Source organism: Manacus candei, unplaced genomic scaffold (assembly GCF_025592945.1).
Source record: "Manacus candei isolate 608988 ecotype Guabito, Panama unplaced genomic scaffold, ASM2559294v1 h1tg000064l, whole genome shotgun sequence".
In the NCBI taxonomy this organism is placed as follows: Eukaryota; Metazoa; Chordata; class Aves; order Passeriformes; family Pipridae; genus Manacus; species Manacus candei.
In genome coordinates this window covers 735,514-754,800 of record NW_026138112.1, presented here as the reverse complement: position 1 = coordinate 754,800, position 19,287 = coordinate 735,514, and the positions used below count along the sequence as shown (strand labels likewise).

Below are 19,287 nucleotides of genomic sequence, written 5' to 3'. Positions count from 1 at the left end.
GGTGGGACCCTGAACTCCACCTGGCAGTGCCAGGAGTGACAAATGACAAGGACTAGACTGAGGGTGACAAGATTGTGCCCTAACAATCGAGCCTTTATAAAGTTTAATACCAGTGGCGAGAGACTAATCAAAAGCTTACACTTTCTTTGATTCTATTTGCATACAAATCTTTTCTATGATGGTTATCAACACCCAAGTGCTCTGCTTTTGCCCCCAAACCAAAATAATGAGCTGCAAGATCAGCTGCACACCCCATCCAGAGAACACTGGCAGGATAAGTGCTACTGAGGAATGGCACTGGCATTCCACCAAGGTGGTACTGCAAAGAAACAGGACATCAGTCAGTTGTTAAAAATAATACTTGACTTTAAAAAGGTTATCTTACTGGATAACTTGCTGGCTCAACAGATGCTTTATAAAATTGTCTATGCTTTTGACATGTAGCATCCTACATGTATCTCAAAGAGCATCTGCCTTTCTTGATGAGTGAACACCATGGGGAATGCAGGACTTCAGGGATTCCTCACTAGCCATCCCTGCACTACAAGGAGTAAAGCAGAAGGTTGACTTGCTGTGGCCTAAACTCGACTGCTCCCTGCCTGAAATGCCTGGGTAAAATTCTGTAAGGTGTTTAGGCAGGTCCTGTCTGTTTGACTAAACCTGTCAGTGATCTGAGATGACTGATACTCCCTGCTCTTTGGTTAGTTCTGGACTTCTACAAGCCCACTGAGGGATAAGTAAAACAGGGATCTTGGACAAAGTCAGTGTTCCCATAGATTAATGGTTTCCTTCACAGTAACAGCCAACAGATCCCTGTTTCAGAGCAGTGGGTATGTCCTTCCCTCTGCATGCTCTGGGCTCAAAAACAGCTTGTAAACAACATCACAGAAATAAATTTTCAATCTGGAATAAGAGAGCAATAACCACAACCACTGCAGAGTTCAAAGAAGGCAAGGAGCCCTCACTCTGAGAGGTGCAGATGTGCTGAAGCCATGAAAAGATGTTGCTCTCACCAAGCACTGTGGGGAACTGTGTTCAGTACTGACATGGCTCTCTCACTCCTCCCCTACCCAGCCTGTTCTGCCTCAGGAGCAGCTCCAAACAAAGCTCTGAATTATGACCTTAATTTACTCTCAGAAAACAGGGGAAGTCAAAACCATGGCTGTTCCCAGCTCTTTCAACATGAGAAGGGCTGAGCTCCCTCTCCTCTCTCTCCTGTCACACGCTTGTTGGCAGAACTGCAGCGTGCCCTGGCAGCATCCTCCTCTAAGTTGCTCCTCTTTGGTCTGAAAATGAGCTGAAGAAAAGGCCTATGAGCCCAAGTTTGGATAAGCCACACCAAGAGATCTACACCTATATCTCAAACAAGCCCCAAAAGCGGCTTATCCAGGAGAGGCAGATCCTGAGAACCCCAAGTGACCCTCTGGAGCCAACAGACAGCAGTTGGCTGCATGGGGGCCTTTCAGTCAGTGTTTCTGTAGTTACAGCTACTATCCCTAGTGAGATTTACAATTCTCAGGTAAGTTTAACAGCTCCCACACTAAATGTCACCTGGCTACAAGAACAGACTCTGTGCACCCCACTTACTGCCCCAGCACCAGCTCAGAAGCACATGGGACATTGCAGTGTGACACTGGTATCTGCAGCAAACACAGCAGCAAATGATCTCCCTGTGCTCCAGCTGCAAGAAGGGCTTGGAGCTGCTTGTTCCTGCCTTCCTCCCCCTCATCCTCAGCCTCCTGCTTCCACCAAGGAATGTCTCCTAAACCCAGCCCCTGAGTGGATCTCCTCGGCCCTGCCTCTCTAAATAAAGGAGAAACTTCTCAGCTGCCTATTGCGGGGTGATTAAGGGGGAAGGGAGGCTCTGAACAGCCTGATGAGGATTTACAGGTCGCCGGCTCCCTTTCCCCGCTGTCAACCAGGGGCAAACCCTTAATGGGGCGGAACGGAGAGCGCAGGGCTGGCTCCCAGCTCGGCCCTAATGAGGGCCAGCTCGTTAGGGAAGGGCAGGCACGGCGCAGAATGAGTCAGGGACCGAGGCACAATGGCTCTTGAGGGGCCATGAGCCAAATCACGGCGGAGGGGGCACAGCCACCTCCTCCTCTGGCTGCTCCTTGCCTCTTAAAATCCCATTACTTTCCTTTTATTTCACTGGTGGGGAGGGGAAGGAGGGGGAGATGTCCGGGAGGAGCTGCCTCCGTGAAGTGCCTTCTGTCAGCAGAGGTCGGGCCCATAGGATCAATTTTTTTTCTGTGGATGTGATTTTCTTGTCTCCCTCTCCCTCTCTCTTTTTTTTTTGAACAAGAATACGGGCGCCAGGCTTACAAGAGGTCCTCAAGAACTGTCAATCAGGGGCATGAAATATTCAGAGAGCTTAATCTTCTTAGGGGATCTGTAGAGACCCCCTCGTGGGGTCTGAATGCTCTTCATGAACTTGCAAAGAATGGGTAAGGGGAGAGAGGAAAACAAACACAGCTGAAAAGGATGAAAAGAGAGACATCCTTAGACAGACACTCTCACATCTTGGTGAGGGGCATATTATAAGAATTTAAACAGAATAGAAAAGACCTTTTAAGACCCAATTAGTGGAACAGTCTCCTTTCTCACTGGGAACCTGGAAAACCACCTTTGGGTACTCTTCATCTCATGGCTGTTTCCTCCTTTCTTTCCTCAACAGGTAGCCTAGTTCATCAGCATTCCCAGCTCGACCATGACCTGGTTTTTGACCTTATACAACTCACTGCTTCTCCACAGATTTTGACTTTCCTGTGGTCTGGCCAATATACAAGAATTCTATCGATCTGGTTAGTTAAAGGTCAGGAACAGGTAGACTGGCCTGGTGGGCAGTCTGCAAGCTGCATGAATTTCCTCTGAGATCCTGGGAATTAGATGTGGATTTTTTTAAGGTATTTACACTACTGAAAGTAAGACAGTCTTTGGCTACTTATTTATTTTGGGCTCACAGCAAGTACCTCTATTAAAGGAACACTGTCCTAAAAAACATACTGTGAGACATGACCCAACAATGTGAGCAGTAAGAGCCCTTGCAGGTATCTAAGATAGATGTACATGACTACATTTTATTGCAAAGGGAAAACTTGGTTATCTGTTTTCCAAAGACCAGCCAAGGACAGGCTGTCTCCTACACAATAGTTACAGTCAGTTCTCTGAAAAGTGACTCTTCCTTGTTTCTAACTCTTTATATCTCTACTTAAACATCTTAAGGAAATTCTGTGTGGAGAGTGAATGCTGCAAATGACTTGTATCAAGTTATCACCCTCACAAAGTCAACTGTGTCTCTAAAACTTCATCTCCTATGTTTCCACCACCCTCACAGAGAATCACATCCAGCACCTCTGTCTTTGGGGACACAGTCCAGTCCTTAGGAAAAGAATTATTAAAATGAGCAGACAGAGAAACCTCCTGTATTTATCCCTGCCAACAGCACCTGAAATGCAGAAAATAATTCTATTGCTGCTGCAATTTCTGTGACAAGAAAAAACTTCAAATCACACTGGGAGGATGATCCAGCAGTGAAAGACATCAGTTCTGAATTGAAGCCATATGGGTGGTTGAACATAAATGTCTCGTTGAGCACTGGGCCTTCTTTAAGTCAAGAAAAGCAAATTATTGTCATCCTCTGGCTGGTTCAGTAAATCCTAGTTTGGGAAACAACTCTGCAGCACAGGGTGTGACACCTGAGGATCTGGCCCTCACCCCCCCTCCCTGTCTCACTGACAGAAAGGAGCAAGGGAAGGGAGTTTTCCCGTCAGGAGATGTATCCATTTACCACAATACAGCAGGATAAGTCAGAAAAGGATTGTTACTTTCCCCCCTTCCCAGCCCTTGGGGGAAAAACTACCTGTGTAGTGAGTAGTTTGTGTGCATCTTACAAAAGCTGTGGTGGCAAACTGTGCTCAGTTTTACATCTGGAGGGCACAGCAAGGTTGGAAGTGTTTGCTTATTCATTGAGGGGTAACAGCTACAGCTCTGCAGAGAGAACAGAGTGGAGAAAGAGGAGAAAATCCAGTACCCAGCCAGTGAAACCTCTAAAGGGAAGGCTTATGCAGTAGCATTTAGGAAGAGAAGGTGCCAGTGTGGGTCGAGAGAGGGGGCAGCACAAGAGCAAAGGCAAAGTATATCTTTTCAGGCAGAAGTAACGAATTAAAGACAAATAAAAATAAGGAAGAAAGCTGCCTTCTCCCTCCTCCTCTTCTCCTGCACCTGGGGTCATGCTGTGACCTTTCAGAAGACGGGATGTAAGAGTGACCTTTGTCAGCGTGTGACAGAGCGCCCAGCCAGGCTTTCCGTGCGCAGACGTGGGAGGCCCACGGGCAGTGCTCCCTCCCTGGGCAGAGGTCCTGACCTGCAGCAGCACACTCAGGGAGCTGTCAGGGCAGGCTCCCCAGCCCCAGCTCCTCGGCTTTGGGAAGGAAACACACGCAGGAATACAGCCTAGCACACAAAGAGCCCGCTCTTAAAACTTTCTCATCCTGCCTGTAACAACAGAGGCATTGCTTGGCAGCTCTGAGACAATGCTTCCCTCTCTCTCCCTCTGTCCTCTCTCCGAGTCCTAAAATAATCTTATGAAAAGGCCACAACACTTGGATGCTTGAGGTGCTTTCAGGAAGTCACAGGCACACTGCAGTCCTTTCAAAGACAGGAGAGAGGGGAACGGGGCCAGAGGTTCTTTGCTGCTTCATTTCCACCACTCTGTAAAAGCAAACAGCCCAGCACACCTCACTGGATGTGTTGATGAGGCTCCCAACTCAGGAACAGTTTGGTGGACACCCTTCTCTGGCTTCTCTCCCTGTGTGTGTCTCTCTCTGTCCCTGAGTTTTCCTGCAGTCGCTTGCACAGCTGCAGAAGAGCAAATGAAGGCACAGAAAAAACAATCCAGCACCGGGCCGGACCCCAGCGAGTTGTAAACAGGTCAGTCCCGTGCAGCAAAGCAAGGAAACCCTGGAGAAAACACGGCAGGGGCTGTGTGACACCGGGTCATCCCCCCCACACACGTGCTCTGCTGCCTCTTCCAGGGCCAGGCACTTCCCCTGCTCTCCCCCAAAGCCCCGTTTTGGCTAACTCAGAGCAGATCTTCTGAATAAACACCTCTCTGTTGGACATGCAGTTCAGGTGCCGGCTGCTCCGGCTGGGAATCCCTCATGTCCTTGCTATGTCCTGGAGGCATGAGAGGGCAGAGGAAGCAGGGCAATCTTCAGCCTCCATCTCCTGCTGCCCCACGACCTCTGGGCTGCCACTGCTGACCCTGCTGGGGTTGCAAGGGGTTGGCTAATTTGGACACGTTCAGGCAATTGCTGTCATCAGCTTCCTGCCCTGTGGATCGGGGAGGTTTTTGCTGTAGGCGGGAGTCAATTATTTGGCAATCTCGGGATGAGCGGAAGAGACTATTAGTGTTTGACATTTTGAAGGGAAATGGAAAACAGCCCACCTCTCCCTTTCTGCCAGCTAAACCAACCACTTCATATTAAACTTTACATGGCTCCTTCCTCATACAAATTAGCTCAACGACCGCTGCTCTTCTCCAGTGTCAACGGGCCACCTCACAGAAGGATGCCTGACCACGACTCCTAACCTGCTTCCACAGGATGGCCATCTGGGCTGCACAATGGAAGCCTAGGAGCAGCAAAAACCCCTCATGGAAGACATAAACCTGCAGGCTGAGCAGGGAGCACAAGCATGGAAGTATCACCAGTTTGTTAAAATGAACACAACTGGAGCTGCATGTTGTACACCCAGCTTCCTGACCTGACAACACACGGGGGGAAACTTGTTTGAAGGTTAAAAATCTTATTGCAGGGAAAGATCAGGGCTAAGTGGAAGGATGGCAAATCTAAGAGCTGTTCAGCTAACCCATGGAATTCACAAGAACAAACTTGGACTGTTTCAGACACTTTTCCAAAACTTCATTCTAGGCTTCCTTATGGGGTGGAAAGGTTATCCCACTTCTCCCCAAGACTCCTCTCCATGGATTTATGCAGAAAGAAGACTTGCCTTGGAAGTGTAGGGTAGAGAGCAAGACAGACCCATGGGGAAAATAAGCAGTAGGGGTCACAAACCAGCAGCTCTGGTTCCAAGTGTATTTAAAAACTATTCCTTGGGAAAAAAGAGGCAGTAGTAGAGCTGTTGGTGAGCAGCTTGTTTCAGAAGTAGCAGCTATAGTGGTGATGTCTCCTGATTGACAGAACAAGGTTTACAGCTGGGATATCTCTCTCCTGCCTGCCCTAACTGCAGACTATGCAGTATTAGTGCTTTGCAGTCAATGCTGAAATCCCCTCCAGAATCAAACCCTCACTGCACCTCCCACCGTGCAAAGATACAGAAGCATTTTGATTTTTTCCCCTGCCTTAATATGATGGTTTGAGGCTTGAACAGTGGATTTTTCTATTTCCAAAGCCTTAGGTAGACTGACACCAGGGAATTCTGATAGAAAATCGTGAGGCATTGCCAACCTGCTCACACTGCAGCTCAGGGGAGTTTAAACTGCAGGCCACACTTCCCAGTAGGAGCTGGCCCAGGGAAGCTGCTCTCCAAGGCTCACACACACCAGTTTGGCAAGCAAATGCCTGCCATGACTTGCTGTGCACCAAGGAGAGAGGAAGACAACTTCACAGCTTCAAGAGGTCCAGGTACCAATGTCAGAAATGCAAACAGAGACCCTAAACAGAGGTTTTCCTGCTCTTGAAGAATGACACCCGACGGAGCCTAACGAGGGGCTGTTGGTGAGGGGCTGCTCCCTCCTCCCTCTCCCTGCCTTTATTACCCCCAGGATCCCCCGGGACTGCCCCGGGTTTGTCTGTGTGCAGACAGCTCTGATGTGGCAGCAGGGCAGACTCTAAGCGCTGGTGTGATTTAATAAACAGACACTTAAGGCAGTTTAGGCTGGAGTCAGCCCACTTCGATGGCCTTCTCTGCTAATTTAACACTGGCTGCAGCCCCGAGCTGGCGTCTCCCTGCTCATTAGGGAGAAGGGGGTGTGTGCATGTGTGTGGGGGAGGAATTCTGCTTTCACATTGGTGCTCCAGAGATTTTATTATACTGGGCAGCTCATTTCAGGCACTACATTGCAGAAGATTTTTAAAGAGAAAGGGGGAGGCAGGGCATGCTAGTTAGGATGCTTCCCTGTTGTTATTTTCATTAATTTTCCGCTTTTTTTTTGTTTTGGTTGGGGGGGATGTGACAAAAAGGGACAATAATTGCCATTTGCCGCAGACTTTGAGGAGTCCTCCTCAGCCATTACAGATTAAATTGCATTCTGTACAAGTGTCCATCAGGCCCCAGCTCCAGACTCCAGGCTGGTTAGAGGGCAGCTGATTCAGCTGCAAGAACATTTTGCTCCACTTCTGATCTGTCCTAATTATAAAAGGGATGCTCTTGCCTTTAACCCCTCGAGTTCTCTCTTCCCTATTAGTGTGGAACAGCCCTCAGCCAGCTCTTCCACTGGTCTGAGTCACCTGGGCTGGCAGCAGCAGGGAAGCTACACAGATCTGTGCTGCCTGAGTGTGCCTCTCTCCTCATTTTTATCCCCCTGACCCACACAAACAATTCAGATTTCAAATGGGGAATGGCAAAAGCAGGATGGGTTCAGGAGCTGCAGGATCTGTTTGATCGGGTTTTCAGATTTTTGAAAAAATCAAATCTAAAACTAAAGAAAATATCCCCACTTTTCAGTCCAAAGGATGAATAGGTTGATTACACGTGGCTGAGGTGGTTTTAGGGGAGTGAGCAGCAGTGGTCCTTGCAGTATGGCAAGAGGGAGAGGCAGAGTCTGTAATATTTTTGGAGAGGATGAAGCTGCAGGCCTATAAGGATTATATTATGGTTCTGGCAGCACAAACAGTACCAAAGCTTGTTAACAGCTGCCTCAGGAACAGCTCCCCAGCTGTACTGACAGCACTGCAGTGTAGATACAGCACTGCAACCACAAAGCAGTGGGCTTCTCCCTTCAAATGGCAAACTGATCCATTCTTAAACCCTCTTACAATGGAGCTTTCCACATCTTTGGTCACAATGAGGTGCAACAGGACTAAAAACAGAGCAGAAAAACAACGTGGGAATGATATTGCTCCCTTCAGGCTTGATTTTGATTCAACCCTGACATCAACTTCAGCTGCTTCACTCCTGACTGGAGCTGGGCTACATCAGATGAGAATCCACCTTTTTTTTGAAGCAGTGAAATGTGGTTCAGCACAGGCCCCCCTCATCCCCTCCTAATACCAAGCTCCTGCTTTTTCCCCCTCACAGCTAATTCCCATCCCCTCCACAGCCCATTCCTAAAAGAGGAGCAGGGTTAAGATTCCATGCTTCTCTGAGCACTGGCTGTGCATCCAAGTTGCCCAAGAGTGCCCTGGGCAGTTGTGGCCCCCCAGCACCACAATCAGGGCAAGTCTGTGCCTTAGCACCACCCTTCAGCCAGAGACAATTCCACTGGTTAACACATCCAACACCACAAGGGACCAACACCTTCAGGGGGCCTGAAATCCTGCAAAACACGGACTGCTCAAAACTCCTGCAGGGAAAGGAATCCTCCTTCCCCATTTGCAAACCCAGCATTACCAAAAGCAGTGTGTCAGGGCTGACATGCAGACTGCCCTGAGCCAGACATGCAGTCTCAGTTTGCACTCTCCATGTGCTCATGGATCAACCACATCCTATGCCCACCTATTCCCAACTGGCTCACCCAGTCAGTCACATCTGGCTTTTCTGTTGCCAGTATCTCTTTTCCTGAAGCAAGTGCAACGTTCAGAAACATCTGGCTTTAGTGATGACAAAATCAACTTGCCCTTACAGGCTGTTATATTTTGGCTGATGGCAGCTAAATGGTATTTTTCCCCTTAGATGCTCCCCCCTCCTTCTGTTCATTTCTATGCTCTTCATTAAATCTCCACTTCAGTTTGCCTGGGAGGGTTTTTTCATTTTGTTTTTCTCATTGAGTTTACTTTCTCTGAATATTTCTTAGAGCCAACAGCCCTTTAGCCATTGGCAGTACTTCTAGAATGTGTTAGGGGAAAATGTAAAAGAGAGGGAGGAAAGAACTCAATAAAATATCCAGGGAGAAGAGCAGCACAGTGTCTGTCTTCTCCAGCTAGTACTGGACAGCTCCCTCAAACCAGGCTCTCATCCTCAATGCCTTGTGGCACAGGGAGCCTTTTAATACCCTTCTGACAGAACCCCAAATCAGCTCTTACCATCCCCAGTCTATAACAGTGACTATGACCACAGCTCAGGAACACTGTGCAGAAGGTTTGCAGCAAACAATCTAGAGAAATTTTCCTTATAAAAGCATTTTTCTTGCCTTCAGTAGCTCAAGAGTGACTGATGACCTGATGCAACAGGTCTGACATTCCTGCCAGAGACCTGCCCTGTTAAAATAATTCCTTAGCCCTGTACCTGTGGATTTCAATGGTCCTTGTGGGTCCCTTCCAACTGTGATGTCGTGGTTCTACCTTCTAAATCCCTTTTAAAGAGGTTCCTAATACACCTTCTTTGCAACATTCAGTCTATGAAAAGCATATTTATTGCTTTTGGACTTACCCATCCTCTTCCAGAGCAGCACAGAGGCGCTGGTCAGAACTGGGCACGTGTTTTGGTTTGGAATCCCCTGTCCAGCCCTTTAACACAGGATGAGCCACCTCCATCTTCTTAAAACCACAGCTCTGAAAGAATAGAAATTCGCTGCTTCAGTGGAAAGAACATTCTATCACTGGAACCTTAAAATGCTGGTTAGTACAGTCCATGCAAGATTAGTTTTTCCAAGTCTTTGTCACACATAGAGTGAAGGAAGGGGCAGCAACCTGTGCCAACTGAGAGGTACACAGGGAAAGGCTTGGGTAAAAATATGAATCTTTTTGCAGAAAAATATGGGCTAAACCAGCAGAATTCCTGTTCATGTCAACCTTCCTCATAATAGAGATGGCTCACAGGCAGGCATAAAATCAAGATGCTAAAAAGAAACCTTTTTTCCAGTTTTTCAAACACAAAGACCGCTTGTTTTTAAAAGGTATTTAAAGATGTAAACTGGGGTTATTAGGAGAAGTGCTCTGCAAGGCTTCACACACAAATCTTCTACTACTCATGCAAGTGCTACTTACTAACTGTTGTAACTAAGTTAAATCAGCATAACCTTCTCTCTGTGCAGATCCAAATGCACACATACAATTACTCCTTTGTGAGAAAGGAGAAAAGACAGTCATAGCAATGTAAAATTAGTTCAAAACAGATGCTGCACTTCAGTAAATAACAACATCAAACGATCCCATATGTAAACAAATATTTCCAGCAGTATAAATCTGGTAAGTGAATGAAGCTGTGGGGATCAAACAAACAAGGAACTGCATTTCACTGAGCCAGTCAGCTGAGCTTCTGTTCATGTGCACTTTTAGCTCACCATAATTCTGAAAAATCACAAGCTAGAATCAATAATTACTTACTGAGTGAATACTTAATTGCTTATTTATCATCATTATTATTAACATTATTTTACATGTTGCTGCTAGTGCCAGGAGGAGGGGAAAAGAAGAGACAGGGCAAAGTATATCAGAGCAGGCGTGTGAGACGTGGTTGTTTAAGGAGTTTAAGAGGTGAAAGAAATCCTAAACAAGACTAAGGTCTGAAAAACGATCACCTAGAGTCTATTTAGAACAGGTGAGGATGTCACCAGGAAAGCAGTAATGCCAACAAAAATGGATTGCACTGCAGAGCTACCTAAGAATCTCTGCCACTGACCACACTTGGACTATGAGTTGTAGCAACCCCAGAGAACAAGAGGGTCCCCCAGAGGGAGACAGCAGAAACAGGTGTGAATGCTCCACCTCAGGAAGTTTTAAAAGCCATCTGATCAAACCCCAAACGTAATTTATTCTCTGAAGCGCCGCCATCCCTTCCACTCCCGTTCTGTGAGCGTATTCCTTCAACCCTGGCACAAGGGAAAGGCCTTCCCCTTTGTTTGCACTGCAGGAGAGAGGAATCCCTGTCCTGGGTGGGCAGCAAGGCTCTGGTTGAAGGGAAGGCAGGGAAGGCCAAGCTTTCAGCCATTTTGTGCAGCCGTTTCCGTGCCCTCGGCCCGAGCTGGTCGTGTCGGTGTCTCAAGGTCCCCGGGGACCGTAATCTTATGTGTTCAGAGAGGCTTTAGTTCATGCAAGGTCAGAGTAATTGTGCATGATTAATGGTTTATCTCTTCCTGAAAGCCTTACACAAAGGCTCCAAACCAAGTTAGCCGTAATTCCATACTCCTTACAGCCCGCTTAAAGGGGCAGCATCCTATTTCCTCTTGGTGGGGCCAAGCGGGTTGACTTTATCTATCAGAATTGGAAACGGGCCATGGAGCCTTTGAAAGAAGTTCCTCTCCCCCATTCAGCTCCTGAGAAAACATGAATACACTGAAAGGAAAAGAAAAAAAAAAAAAAAAGAAAGAAAGAAAAGAGAGAAGAAGAAAAAAACAGAAAGAAAAAAGAAGTCCAAATTCAGTCTAAACCACTCTAAAGTCTGAAAAAAGACTTCTCTGTAACAGCCCCCAAACCTTTTGCTGTGAGATGCTTTGGTTTTCTGCAGAATTGCTCCTTATCGTATTGCCAGAGCAGGGCACATTAGAACCACCTTAGAATCTCGTTTTTTATCGTGCGCCCTTATTTTGTTACAACAAGGATCATTTTTAATCAATTACAGCTTTGTGACCACGGGCAGCCAAATAAGCTGATTAAATTATTATTTGCAGATAGCGCTCACAGATAACTCCTCAGGGATGGCTGCAAATTTAGCCCTTTTTTGTTCCACAGAGCATCAAAGCAGCCCCACTGCCCTCAATCCGTGCCTTTAGCTGGAGATTTTACCTGCCTGTGTTCAGACTGGCGAGCATTTGGGAACTGCCTGGTTCAGCTCTTTGGTTACACGCTGTGTGTAGTTGGGCATGTCACTCATATGCTGTTGTTCCTGCTCTCTGAGTGGATGTGCAAAGCCCTTCACCCCACAGAACAGTGACTAGTTTTGTTCACAGAGCAAATCCTGCCTGCTCTCCTGGGGCTGAGAGGCTCAGGTCACACACCACGTTCTCGGGGGTTTTACACGAATCCAAACCCAAGTTTGTTCACCAACAGCAGAGATCACAGACATGGGGGGACCAAAACAGCACTTGGCAGCTCAGGCAGACTTTTTTCTTTTGTAAATATGATTCCCACTGTCAACTTAGGTTGAGTTTTGATGTGTCTGGGAATTCGAAACACTGTGTTTAGTCGGAGGCAGGAAAAGGCGAACGGCACGGTTCGAAACTTCCACACAGTAACAGGAGTCATCCAAAGCTCGTGGAAAACGAGCTGCTGAGCCACAAGAAAAGCACCACTGCCAGTCACAGGCTGTTCAGCCCACTCTGAAAGTGTGGCAGGAACAGCATTTATTGCAGAATGTGGAGGAGCTGAACCTCCATCAGCTGAACCCCATCATCAGCTGCCTTCAACATCTTCCTTCCTACCAGGAGAGAACTGGCTGAAAACTGCAACCAGAAGGTCCCTTGGATGACAGAGAATCATCACCTCTAAGAGAAATGGTAAGATTGGACACTGGACTACAAACAGGAGATACCAGCAAGCTGAGGGAACTGGTCTCTTGGAAAGACTTCCAATGGGAAGCAATGTAAAGCTGGAACCTACTGGATAGACTATACAAAGAGTACAGGAGCAAACTGACAGAAGGGAAATGGAATGGAATGGTTCTGATGTTAATTAATCAAAAAAAAACAACCACTAACATGGAAATAGCAACACACAAGTTTATACCAAGGAAGAGCATATGAGGAAGGGAAAAAAAATTTGGGACAGAACTGCAAAACAAACTGCACACACCACACATAAAAAGCAGAGAGGAAAAAAATAAGAAAGTCATCGATGCCTTCTTCACTTCCAAATTCACTAAAAGATTAATGGTGACTCAAGGTAATTTCTCCTACCAAGAGAAAGACACAGTCCAGAACAAAGACAAAGCAGGTTAAATGACACTTCTGTCAGTACAGCCCAACTGGGGCTGTGTGCTAAATCCTCCTTCCCCAGAGAAAAAAGGAAACATCATAAATTATCCAAGCTGTGGAGCAGATTCTATGCACATGCCCATACAGCCAGGAGCTGAGAATGGCAGCAGGCACCTTCCTGTAAAAATGGGGTCTAGGGAGAGAACACCAAAAATTCTGACCCTGTGGAAGCCACATTTGAAGCCACTCTGAGCTACTTAAATGGAACACAACCAAGCACGTAGGGCTGATAAAGTCTGCCCTAAAGAGTTCAAAAGTAGCTGTAATAGTTAATTGTGAATAACTAGTATTAGCTTTGATGTAATTCTGGAAGGTTCTGGACAAGCAGAAGGCAAACAAAGGACCCATCTTTAAAAGCACAACTCGGCAAACTACAAGTTACTCAGCCACAACATGTAGAAAAGGCAAAAAGAAAAATGAATTAAACAACCATTTTACAAGTAACTGGGAGGGGGTAGAATGATGAAAATCTGTCAATACAGAATGGCCAGGAACAAATTATGTTCCATTTACTATGTTGCATCTAATGGGGTAACAGTCCCCGTGATTAGGGGGAAGCATTAGGGTGATTTGCCTTGAAAAGTAAAGTAACAAAGCAGTGCTTTTAATCCTTGCCCACATAATGTTTTCAGAGCACAGAAGGGAAATCAAATGTAGATTAAAATCACCACAATTTGGTGTACAACTATCTAGAAAATCCTCTTAAATTAACAGCAATTTGCTGTCAAACTCCTCGCATGCAGCTCCCCAGGGGAACCACAGCAGCTCCAGCTTCACTGGCACGGACAGCCCCTGGAGATACACTGCCACCATCCTGCCAGGTCACCAGGAGTCAACAATCCCAATAAATTGGGGAAAAGATCAATTGTGTCCAGATGGAACAAAACAGAGAGGCAAAAATTCAATCTATAATAAACAAATTCAAACAGATACAAACAATTATCGGCAATATTCACAGAAGGGGCTTCAGCAATGCAAATGGAACTTTGATCTACCAGTTGATGTCACCAAAACAAGGAGAAGGAGGAGGAAAACATCTTATCCCAGAATGTCCTGACAGGTGAAAAATGGAATGTCATCTTCCCAGTAGTTAAGCCTCAAGTTAAGCCAAGATATCCAGCTTTGGCCACCTCAGTGTAACACAGCTTTAGATGGACAAGAGACCACCAGGAATGAGGAGAAGGTTCAAAGACATGGATGAAGAAAAAAGATCAATGGAACTGTGTTAATTTCCATCCAGAAGTGAACAGGACATGATTCTTCTTTTGCAGTGGATAAGCAGTGGTTATAAAAAGACTGACATTCCTTTTTTCCTCTGGCCACTTGATGGTAGAACAAAACGTTACCAGCTTTGCTGATGGCAAGAATATTTGGGTTTGTTATTACCTTAATGTCACGAGTTAAAAAGAGAACTAAGCAATAAAATGATCCAGCTACATAGGCAGGAAAGAGAATTCCCTTCAAAGAGGGACTTTAGAGACCTTTGCCACAGGATAGCCTGAGCACACACTCACAGACATGAGCAGCACAAGGGCCAAAGTAATGGCCATAAAATCATTCTAGGGATTTCTACTGCCCTATAAGTGTTTGTCCAGCTCTGAAAAGGAGCAGCTTGGAACCTCAGCACTTAGGCTTGCAGATAAATAATCACTTTGTGGTAAAAGCTGAGCAAGGGCTGGGTGATTGGTGTAACTGCACCAGGCAGGTAAAAAACCTGTGTGGTGAAAGGCAGAGGAATAATCAGGAGCATCCCAGCTGTGACCCTGGCTGTGGCAGCTGTGCTCTGACCAGACAGACCCACACTCTGGGTAAATTCCCTGCTTGGGCTGGCCTGAACCAACACCCTGAGAATCCCAGATCACTCAGCAGCAGGCAGTCAAGGTTTTGGTGTGATGAGCAAGATGCAGACTTATGGGATTCGCCAGGAATAGAGACTCAGGAATCCTGGGTCGGCTTTCCAGTCCCCCATCAAAGCCTGCAGTGGGGTTTGTGTCTGACAGCACAGGACCCACAGCCCCACACAGGTCCCAGGGCAGCATTTGCTCCTCACACAGTGCTCTGTCTCAGTGTCACAGGCAGGCACTGTCTGCTCTGTGCCCAAACCCCCCCAGAGGGTGCCCTGCCCGCTCACATCTCCCCAGCTCCATGGATGTGAAGGTACCATGGGAAGCAGAGCAGGTTCAAAGGAGAAAAGCCCCCCTTGCCCCCTCAGCACACGTTTTCTGAAGTTGGCCTGCAGTCACATCACTGGCCACCTTTTACCCTTGGCAATACTGTGAGGAAAACAGGATAGAAGCTTATCCATACACAGCTACAAACACTCCCTGGCAGAGCAGGAAACAACCCTGGCTTGGGAAGCAATGTCCTCTCCAAGATGGTAGCAATGTATCTCCCCAGGTACTATATTTTTTTTAACTGTTACAGTTACCAAGCATTTGAACAACCTAACTCACAGTTGCCATGGAGCCTGGGCCACAGTTTCTTTTTCTTCTTGTCTCTTTGGGGTAAAGTAGATTTTTATGCCAGATTAACCAAAGTGCTGCTCTTCTTTGATCTGCAGTTCAAGCCACAGCCCTGACTGGAGAAGGGAAAAATAATTCACCAGGGTGCTCCTAACTTAACTACAGCCAAAAATGCTTGGGTTTCCAAGGTTCCCCCTATTTCCTTTCCAGTAGGGGACATCAAGAAACGAGTAACAAGTTAAATATGTTGAAATAAGTTTCTAGTTTGTTCTTCATTTCTTTCCCACTTGCTCTCTAACTTTCCTTACAAATAGAACTTGAGCAAACACTGAGCTTAGAAAAACCTCTGGGTGAACTGTCAGAAGGTGTATAAAATACTTCTACAGTTATTAAATAACCACAGTATCCTGACCATGAATTCCCCTTTTTCACTTTGTTCCCCTGTTCAGCCCCTCACAGCCCCCTCAAGAGCAGAACTGGCAGGACCCACACCTTTGACTCCCCCAGCAAGTGTTTAGTCCCACTAAGAACATCTTTCCAATCAGTTGAACTACTCAAATGATTTCCATTAAAAAATAAGGCAAGACAGCATAAGACAGACTGTGGAATTCTTTGACAAACATTTCTGAGAACATCTATAAAGAGGAGGAAAACTCTAGAAAGCCTGAAGCCTGGTGCAGATGTCAAATGCCAGACACCTTACCACGTTCTTCTGCTCACACTAAGCCTCCATCCTCCATGAATGACCATTCAGCAACCTTTATATAATTTTAAAAACTGTAACAATAGCAACAGCTGTAGCTGAAATGAAACTTTCATCAGTTCAGGTCCTAAGTTGGGAAAAACAATGAAGTTCCAAGATAGGAAGAATAAATCATTTAAAGAAGGCAGATTTAGGGGCCTTCTCACAGTGAGGTTTGCTGGTCTAATATGATGGTGACGTGTGCTTACTCATGGTAAAATTAACAGTCAGGTCTGCATAACTCAGAATCACATAAACAATACCAGGTGCTTAAGTAGCACTTAGCCTGGTGTTAATTATATCACATGTAATTATATCACCTGAGCTCTGTCTTTCAGCAGAGAAGTTGCCAAGAAATTACTGTGCAGCAGCACCAGAGGATTTGGGAACAGCTCGTTAGTACCTTACAGAAACAAAGGATTAAACTGTGCCTCAAACCATCCAACTCACTCTGCTGCACTGAATTCAGCTAAATCCAGAGCTTTGTAGAATCACCAGGGAGTGGGACAGTGACAGAGTTAGGAGGGAAAAGCTGAGAAAGAAAAGCAGTCGTGGCAGAATATGGGGACCCAGAGCTCTGCCAGTGCTTCAAATCACAGTCCATGTCTCCTGGAGCCCTACAAATCCTTTTCTCCCACTAGTTTTCCTCTATTTAGATTTACAGAACCTTCATTTGTAGCCTGGCCTGCCTTCCAGCTCAGCCAAAACACAGATTCCGAATATTCCAGTCCCTCCTGTGAGACAGCTGAGCTGTCTCTAAGCCTGAGGTAAAACCCTCCTCTCCCTCTGCCCAGATGGATGTTGTACCACAACAAACTGATTTCATCCAGCAGTTTGTTACTCTGCAAGTGGCAGGAGAATGAGCCAATAACCCACCCCTGCATAAGAGCCAATGCCCAAGTCTGGGACTCCACCCAGGACACCAGTTTGTTTTTCCCCCCACTGTTACAATACTCAATAAGCAATGCAAGAACATTACTTATTTGGGGTGCTTTGTGCTTTTTTTTTTTTCATTAGAAGGAACAGTCATGCCATACCAAAAATTGGCTTTAGGGATTTTTTTGAGTGTTATAAGTAGCTGTTGCATTCAACTCATCTTTACTCACCCTTTACAGAGTAAAGGACAATGTTGGCAGATTTGGGTTTTTACCCCATTGCTGCATGTATTTAGTGAGGAGAACTCACCAGCCTTTCAAACACAGTTCACAGACTCTGAGCTCAGCTGTGCAACCCTGGAACTGGAAGTGTGGAGTTCCAGAAGCAAACAGGCTGACTGGGCCCAGAGAACACGGCTGTCTCTCCAGACACTGTCACTCAGTGACCCCTCCAGAGCAATGTCCCTCCCTGCTCACAGGGACCTCTGCTGACTCACATCATCCTTCTGCCACTGGATCAGCAGGTTTAGGAGCCCTCTGAGCAGGAATGCTCTCCACAACACAGGTCTTGATCAGAAAAAATAGAAAGTTGTTTCACATAAAATCAGGGGAAACAAAATGAACTGAAACATCTGCGGCAGCACCTCACTGAGTTAGCAGCAGCCTAGAAAAAATGGGTGTTTTGAGATGAAGTTTCAGTGGTTTGCTAAGTAGAAAACACAAGGACTTCAAATAAACTCTTAACTTTTGATGCCTTTAGTATGCCCTCACACTCAAATCCAAACTATCCCTGCATTTCACTGGGTATTAAAACAGGACAGGGTGAACATACTGAGCAAGGTGGTTGTTCCCTAATATCTGAAGATAAGAAACCTTTTCTCCAAGGGTGGGGAACACTGACATGCACCACACTGGCCATGGCTTTGATGGGACAGCAAACACTGCCCAAGAGGATTTTGTGTTTTGCCTTAATATGTGGTACAGAAAGGAACTGGTTAACAAGAACACAGGAAACTCCTTACAAATTGGTAGTGATGGCAATTTCCTGCAATAACTTAGAAGATTTTCACTTGCTTGGTTGGGTTGGTAACTCATATCCTTAGGTTGAAATTCAAGAGCCTCAAGTCTTGACACAAAATCCAGTGATCAATAATATAGACTGTGTATACAATAACCTGACTATACAGGGCCAAATTCACGATATAGCTACATTAGGTGTAACATAAATGCTTTTCACACAGATTTTTTATTTCAATACACCTTTGGAATGTTTATTACTGGAGAAGGGGCTTAGAAAATGGACTATCCAAGAAAAGTTACCACAACAATGAGAGTTATGTCCAAGTGTAAAGAAAGAGATGAGCAAAGATTAGGATTAGAATGGCACTTTCAAAATCACTCAAATGATAGAGGGCCTATGGAGTGATTTTTGGAGTCAGAGAGGGCATTTCAGCATCCTACTCCTACCAGCTTTCTCAAGAAGGCATTAAATTAGCCATCTGCCATTTGTAAAACCTCTCTTCATAATCCTAAAATGAGTAAGCACTTCAGAAAATTCCAGTGTGAGCCTCCAGCTGTGTAAGTTGGATATGGTTATGAGGAAGAACATAGTTTTCAAAAGGACAAACTACACTGACTGCAGATCAGGTGCTGAGCCTTTCTGAAACTTCAGGCACTTGATTCTGTTGTCAAAATGTAAATCTGACAAGCTGCAAACATTTGTTATGCCAACATCTGAAGATCTGTGTCTGACCTCCTCCAAAATCTGTATAGGACTGACTGAAATCAGAGGCAGCATTAAAAAAACGTGCACGTGGGTTAAGAGATTATTTCACCATTCTTGCTCTTTACAAGCACAGCTCCAGTTGATTTTTCACAACAGAGATGCTCCTGTGCTTACAGACAGAACAGAGGCTGGTATGTGATACAGCTGAGGGAAACAGGAGGAGAAAGAGGCACAGAACACCCTGAAATCACTGTTGTGAACCAGATGCTTCCCCCTCACAGCCTGACACGAACCCCGGTCTGATGGCCAAGGGGCAGCACGTCCTGCTCTAGTGCTGCATCTTCCTGCCCCTGGCACTGAGCTGCATTACAGCCTGTAAAGGACTAAACCCACACAGACCATTATAAATAGTCATGGAATGCCCTGGAGTGGCAGCAGCAGAGCTGGGG

The 19,287-nt window shown here is 46.0% G+C and overlaps 1 long non-coding RNA gene across 1 annotated transcript in view; it reads right to left on the bottom strand.

Moving 5' to 3' along the window:
* Positions 1-19,287, bottom strand: part of LOC127478958 (uncharacterized) — a 160,366-nt gene that overhangs the window by 89,809 nt on the left and 51,270 nt on the right. The window contains exon 3 of the long non-coding RNA XR_007907425.1: positions 9,553-9,674. This is a non-coding gene — a long non-coding RNA (uncharacterized LOC127478958). The remainder of the gene's footprint in view (positions 1-9,552; positions 9,675-19,287) is intronic.